Here is a 7,072-nt window from a genome sequence, read left to right on the forward strand (position 1 = left end):
TTGGAAAAGATTTTAATCCAATTCTTTCCTTAATTGTCTTCTGCCCGTTTGAAATCAGAATCCCTTAACTGAAGGGAGATTCCGTGTGATTGATTTCAAACTATTCCCTTACCTTTTCTTACTTGTTTTCTGCACTATAAAAGGGGCACGACCCTTCTGCACTTAAACACCTTGAACCTTCAGTTCAACACTTCGAATTCAATACTTTACACACACATCTCTCAATTTCAATACTCAACTCTCTTCTGAGAACTTTTGTACTTTTTGCTTGCAACTTGGTTTACATGACTTCAGCTTTCACTTATTTGTTTCCCTGAAACTGGTATGCCTTAATTTCGATTTCAGCACCATCCCTATGTGTTTATTTTACAGTTGCTACACTCTTGTCTACTTTGTTATTCATGTTCTGTATTGAATATGCTACTCTCTCTTTGCATCTGTTGTTTGTTATGAACTACCTATACCACCACTCCCTTCTATGTGTTTGTATTAAGGTTCATGGCCTAACAACATCCAAATTGCTGCTTAGGTCTGAACCTGATCCTGAATGGATCCCAACTCTCAAAATGTGGCTAATAGGCTAGTCAGGGGTGTGCCAGCACTCCTAATTACTGGGCATGACCACCAGCCTGCCATGGTTCTCCCTAATTCCCCCTCTATGTACTTGCACTCTCTCTTAGATTCTGAGTTCTGCCCCTCCATTATGAGCCTTGCTTTGGGACCTTGAGTTCCCTTTGAACTTGGACATTTGAGGGTTGGCTATTCCACACTGCACTATCTTAATTCTGCAATATATTTGGGTTTTAAGCACTGCCCGGAGTCCATTTGAGGCTCTTGAGGAACTTTTACACATCCCAAATAAGAGAAGGCTTTGGAAACCTGATCATGGAAGTTGGTCCACCTCATATTATTAGACCTTGAGTCTAAATTAGGCTCCTTGGTTGTAGCTTAATTTTTGATGTAATTTTCTTTTCTTAATTCATTCTGGTCTGTATAATGTTGTAATAACTTATGTGGTTCTAGTGAAAAGGGGAGGGTCACTTATGTATGCAAATTGTAGACAACATGCTCATACGCGTTACTATTTACAAGCTCTGCACTTACGTATATCATGTAGAAATCCTGCCTATAAGTTTTTCGCACTCATGCACGTCATATAGAAATCCTGCCTATAGTTTCTGCATTTCCGCATTAGAATATAGTTTCTGCACTTCCGCATTAGAAATCCTGCCTATAAGTTTTCTGCATTCATGTACGTCATATAGAAATCCTGCCTATAGTTTTTCTACATTCATGCACGTCACATAAAAATCCTGCCTATAATTTCTACACTTCTGCATTTTTTATCTATCATTAGGCAAACAGGTATATGTTAAGTAATGATAAGTTTCATTCTATATACCATGTCTATAGGACTCCCGCACTTTTATAATCATCTTAAAACCAACAACGCCTAGAAATCATACCTATAGGAGTAACCAGTTGAATCTGATTCGTTTATTTCATCTACAAGTCCAAAATCAGTGGTAATGTCGCTTAACATCTGCAGAACTTATGTATTTTCTACAATCAGTAAGCCTTCTTTAAAATTGGAGTAAGCATTGTTAGATATCACGCCTATAGGTCTCACTTAGGCAAACCATTAGGTAATTAATTATCTGCATCAGTCTTTGATAAATTACAACCAGGGAAGGCTAATTCAGACTCCTCATTTGAGAAATATGTGATGAATCAGCCTATCCTACGCTTTAATTTAGTTTATACCATAACCAGTACATGCAAGACATGCTAAACAATCCATCTTTAACTTGAGGAGGCATGTTTGAGCCCTTTAAACTGTTATGTGTTCTCCCCATACATGCCTTATATGTTTTGATTGTCGCCCTAGAATTTTGTCCTTTTAGAACTCTGAAAACCAAATCTCCCTTCCCTTTAGGACTAGTAGTCTCAAATGCCTCCGGGACTGATAGGATTGGGGCAGGTACTATCTTGAAATAAGTAACGATACTATTTTGCGCTTAATACCTTAACGAGGTGGGAAAGGGTAGATATGGATATGATGACCGGTGCGCTAATACCACGTGTAACCCCTCTTTTGAGGAGTGATTACCGGGTATTGCATTGATGTAATCCATATTGTTTGTAAACCTAGGACCCCCTTTCTTTTAACTTGTTTCATTGTCCGAACTACTTCCTTAAAATTTCTGCTTTCTTTATTCTCTTCAAACTTTCAATTTGCTTGCAATAATATGTGAACCCCTTCTTACTTGAGCCCTTAATTGTTTATTTGATTATGTGAAGTCACAATTGTAACATGGCCGGGAACCACACTAGTGGATCTTGAGGGGTGCCTAACACCTTCCCCTCGAGATAATTTCTAGCCCTTACCCAAACTCTGGTTCTTCAAACTCAAACCCTTCTTAGTGTCTTAATGCACTTAATCATTAGGTGGCGACTCTTCAAATTCCAAAATCCAATTCCCAAAAGGGAACGAGTTGTCCTCCCAAATGTTGCAAGAAACTGCTCAATTACATGAAGACCTTAAGGATGCTAAGGCTAAGTGGACTGAACTGCATGATACTATAACTGCTGTTATCCAGCATGAGTTTGCCTTCATGGAGAAAGTTAATAACTTGGAGGCTAGTTTATGATCCAACACCGAGGAGGCCAATGAAGCCGAGGAGAAGAGAGCAAGAATGGAAGAAAGGCTCAAAAGGGTCATGAGCAAAATCAACTTCAGTCGACCACCAATGTTGAGCTTGACTCCAAAATCAGCATTATGAAAGCTGAAAATGTAAAGCTCCAAGCTAAGATTGAAACATACCGAGCTAAACTCCAAGACTAAGAAGATTCTATTCTCTTAGAGAAAACTGATCGGAGCCAACCCTACACCATTATAGAGTGGCGAGAGTGGACGATGCAACTTTTACCCGAGAAGGTCGGTATCAAATCCACAGGGAGCTAATATAATGTTTGGAGTTGGATTCCTACCTAATCTAGATATGTGTAGTGTCCAATCATTTTTTTGTTTGTTTTCTATTTCTAATTTTATACTAAAGATGCACGAAATTAAGCTAAGTAGATATTTTTGTAGGATTTTTTAATTGGGTAAAAATGGACTAGGGAAGTGACTTACTCCTAGGTGAGTATCTAACGGGATCTCAAACTTAGGGTAATAATGTTATAGTTGGGATCGTGATATGGACAATGCACACAGCTACTCACTCTATACCTCTCGGTAGTTTGAATGACTTTGCCCTAATGGGCTTTCTCAAACACAATTGGGTGTTCAATTTGTACAAGCAATGTTGGCTCAAGTCGGGTATTACTATCTCTAGGTTTAACCCTTTAATTGGAGCTATCAATCTCTTGAATACACCCCAATTCCTTGTTGGTCTGAATTTCCTAGACTTAAACTCTCTTTCTCAAGAAGAACCTAAGTCAAAAAGGCACAAATTAGTGTTTGCAACTACTAATTCAACATAAAAGCACAAATCAGGCCAAATGTCTATCACCCATAAACATCTAAGCCATAAAATAAGAGACCCATTAAATACCCACACTAGGGTTGGCTACAACCCTAGCTAATGGGTTTAACTACTTATAATTGAAGAAGAAATCATAGATTGAGATGAAGAATAACCCATAAAATGTAATTACAAGATAAGAGTCTAGGATTAATTGCTAAACAAACTACAAAATTACTCAAAATGACTAAAACGACAGTTTCACGTGCTCATTACAGATAAGATGACCTAAAAATCTGAAAAAGAAGTATTTATACACAGCTAAATTCTTCTGACAAAAATGCCCCTAACAGAGGCACCACTGACAGCGAAAAATGGAACGCTACAGTGATGAGGCTACCCCGGCCGCATAAAATCAAGCGCGGACCGCGGTCTTCAACTTTCAGCTCAACTTTTTTCTCTTTGAACCTCTTCTCCGCGGACCACGATAAAAGGACCGTTGTCGCAGTGGAAGCACCGCTGCCGCATAAAAGCACCGCGGTCAGCGGTGACTTGAAAAAGCCCCAAATTCAATCTCTCTGAATCTAGCCAACGCGGACCACGATAAAAGGACCGCTGTCGCAGTAGATACTCCGCGTCCGCGGTTGATTTTCCACTGTAGCGCTTAGTTGACTCAGCTTTGACTTGTGCAAGCTTCACTCCTTTTAGAGCTGATTTTAACTTTCTTATCTCTTTTTGACCAAACACTGCAAAAAAGCACAATAAGTTAGCTTTTGGGAATACTTGTACACGCTTTTAATCCAAGACTCCAGCAAAAATGAGCTTAATATAGACTAGAATCCCTAGTTATCAAAAACATATGCCATATATCATACGAAGAGGAAGACTTTCGAGGAATCCAAAGAAGGTATTGCAAATATTGATGGCTGCATTGCTAAAGCTCGTGAATTGGAGACAACCGCTCTCAAGAACCTCCCATCTCGGCCCACTACTTCTGACTCCTCGAATACTAACTTCGAGTACTCAAGAACTGAAGAGAAAACCAAAGAGGAAGCTGAAGAAGATGGAGACAAAGACGAAGGCCATGAATCGGAAGTGAAACAGCCTTCACCCAATAAAGAAAACAAAGATTCTTCTCTCCCCCCCAGGTTCTGGAAGCAAGAATTAATGTATATATTTTCTTTTTATTTTGTAACTATGCCAAAACTTCTCTATTGAGTTTGGAATTTTAATTAATGAAAGAATTTCTTTGCTTAAGTGTTGTGCAAAAATACTCTTCTTCATTTAACTGACAAAGCTTTGGGAATTCTTTTCACATCTTATAGCTTTTGATTCCGGGCATGAACACTTCCGGAATCTACCATTTGACTTTGATGGTTTCATAAGAGGGGGACCTTATATTTATGGTGATCTTGAAGAGGACGTCTTCTGTTCATTCTGGTACAAGCATTTGAAGTTTTTGTTACCTTTCAAACGATAAAGTAAATTAACTTATCATTCAGATAAGAAATAAGATAAAAATAAAAAGACTTTGATTTATTCCCTCTATCTTTAAAAGTACATTTACATAAACATTATTTTGCTTAAGTAAATAGAGCTGCCAATTCATGTGGCTAACTTATACAACTTATTTTTACGGGGCTGATCATGCAGTCCCCAGTCCTGATAAGACATTGCTCCCGGTTCTAATAGTCTCTGATCTTCGTAACACTTTTAGTGCCTTCATACATAGTGTTTCCCCTATTGTTGTCACGACCCAAAATCCCTTAAGGGTCATGATGGCGCCGGACACACTGTCAGGCAAGCCAACACCAAGAAGTTAATTGAATTCTCATTTTAGTATTTGTTGAAATCATTTTCTTTATACATTAAACAATAATTAATGAAATTCACAGAAATAAACATGAAGTCTTTAACAAACTTAATATTAAATTATCCCATAATTATCCTAGAACCCGGTGTCACAAGAGCATGAGCAACCACTATGAAATCGAATAAAGTACAATAACTGTCCGGAATACAATTTGGATAGAAACTAAATACAATACACTGAAATAGACTACGCTCTCTGCGGGTCGCCTCGAGGAATGTAGCTCACCTAAGTCTTCGTATCAACCATGCTGCTATGCCCACTAGGGCATTAGAGATACATGTTCCTGTGCAACAAAAAATGCACAACAAGTGTAGCATGAGTACAAAAACAACGTGTACTCAGTAAGCATCTCGTCTAATCTCGAAGAAGTAGAGACGAGAGGTCGACTTCGACACTTACTAATGGTCAAACAATGATATATCGACAATATAAAAAATCGAGGATTTTATAAAAATGCTTGTAACTCAATAGCATGAAGCAAGTAAACAGTTCTTCTGTTTATAGGAAATTTTCCAAATTCATTTTTTTCATCATTTACACGTTTATCTCAGACCAGGGAGAAAAAAATTTCAACATCTATAAATCTAAAGGCAAGAAATACAAGCATGCGCAAATCATGTGGAGGTCGTACATCCTGATCCAACAATATTTAAACTTTGCACTGCTAGAGGGCCGAATGGCACAAACCATAAATGCATCTATTTAATCTACCAAGGCGTTCAGCCCGTTCACAATATATAAACACATTCAAACAGTCAAACAAGAATTCATTAAGGAGCAATAATCCAAGAAAAGGAAATTTCTCTTTTAAAAATCAAGAAACGATGACTAGTCTTTTAGAAATTCATCTACACGTTCAACATGTTTTAAGCATTTTTAAATTGACAACAAGATTTTAAATATTGCAAGTAAAACATGCTTTTGGTCCTAGACAACCCGGACTTAAGCATAATAGTAGCTACGCATGGACTCTCATCACCTCGTGCTTACGTAGCCCCCACAAATAGAAGTACAAATCCAATTAATTCACCTATGGGGACAATTCCCCCCTTACAAGGTTAAAAAGGAGACTCGCCTCGCTTCGAAGTCTATATCCCAATTCAAGAACGCGCTCAAACCTCCAAATCGGAGCCGAACGATCCAAAGCTATACAAGTGGGATAAGAACTAGTCAATACATGTTCAAGAGTTCATATTCTAATTATTAAACTAATTCCCCAACCCTAAATGCAAGGTTCATAAAATTCATCCCCGGGACCACGTGCCCGGATTCCGAAAATATTTGAAGAAAGTTGTTACCCATAACCTAAGGATCAAGAATATAGGATTTCTACTAAATTCTATAACAAATTTCGTGGTTAAATCTCATTTTTGTCAAAATCCTAGGTTCTCACCTAAACCCTTGATTTTCCCTAATTTTTACATGTTAATCTACCCATAATCTATGTATTTACACTCACGTTATGTAGAAATTACTTACCTCAATGTGCTAGGTGAAAACCCTCTTCCAAAAGCTCCAAAATCGCCCAAGAGATGAAAGGAATGAGCTAAATGATCTAAGTCTCGAAATTTATAGCTGTGCACAGGCCACAGATGTTGCATTTGCGACACCTGGTTCGCAAATGTGATGGTCACAAATGCGAGAAAATTATCGCAAATGCGAACATGGGCCTCCTCTGCCAACGTCGCAAATGCGACCAATGAGTCGCAAATGCGGACTCTGCTGAGGCTGC

This window comes from Nicotiana tabacum, chromosome 16 (genome assembly GCF_000715075.1).
Source record: "Nicotiana tabacum cultivar K326 chromosome 16, ASM71507v2, whole genome shotgun sequence".
Lineage (NCBI taxonomy): Eukaryota > Viridiplantae > Streptophyta > Magnoliopsida > Solanales > Solanaceae > Nicotiana > Nicotiana tabacum.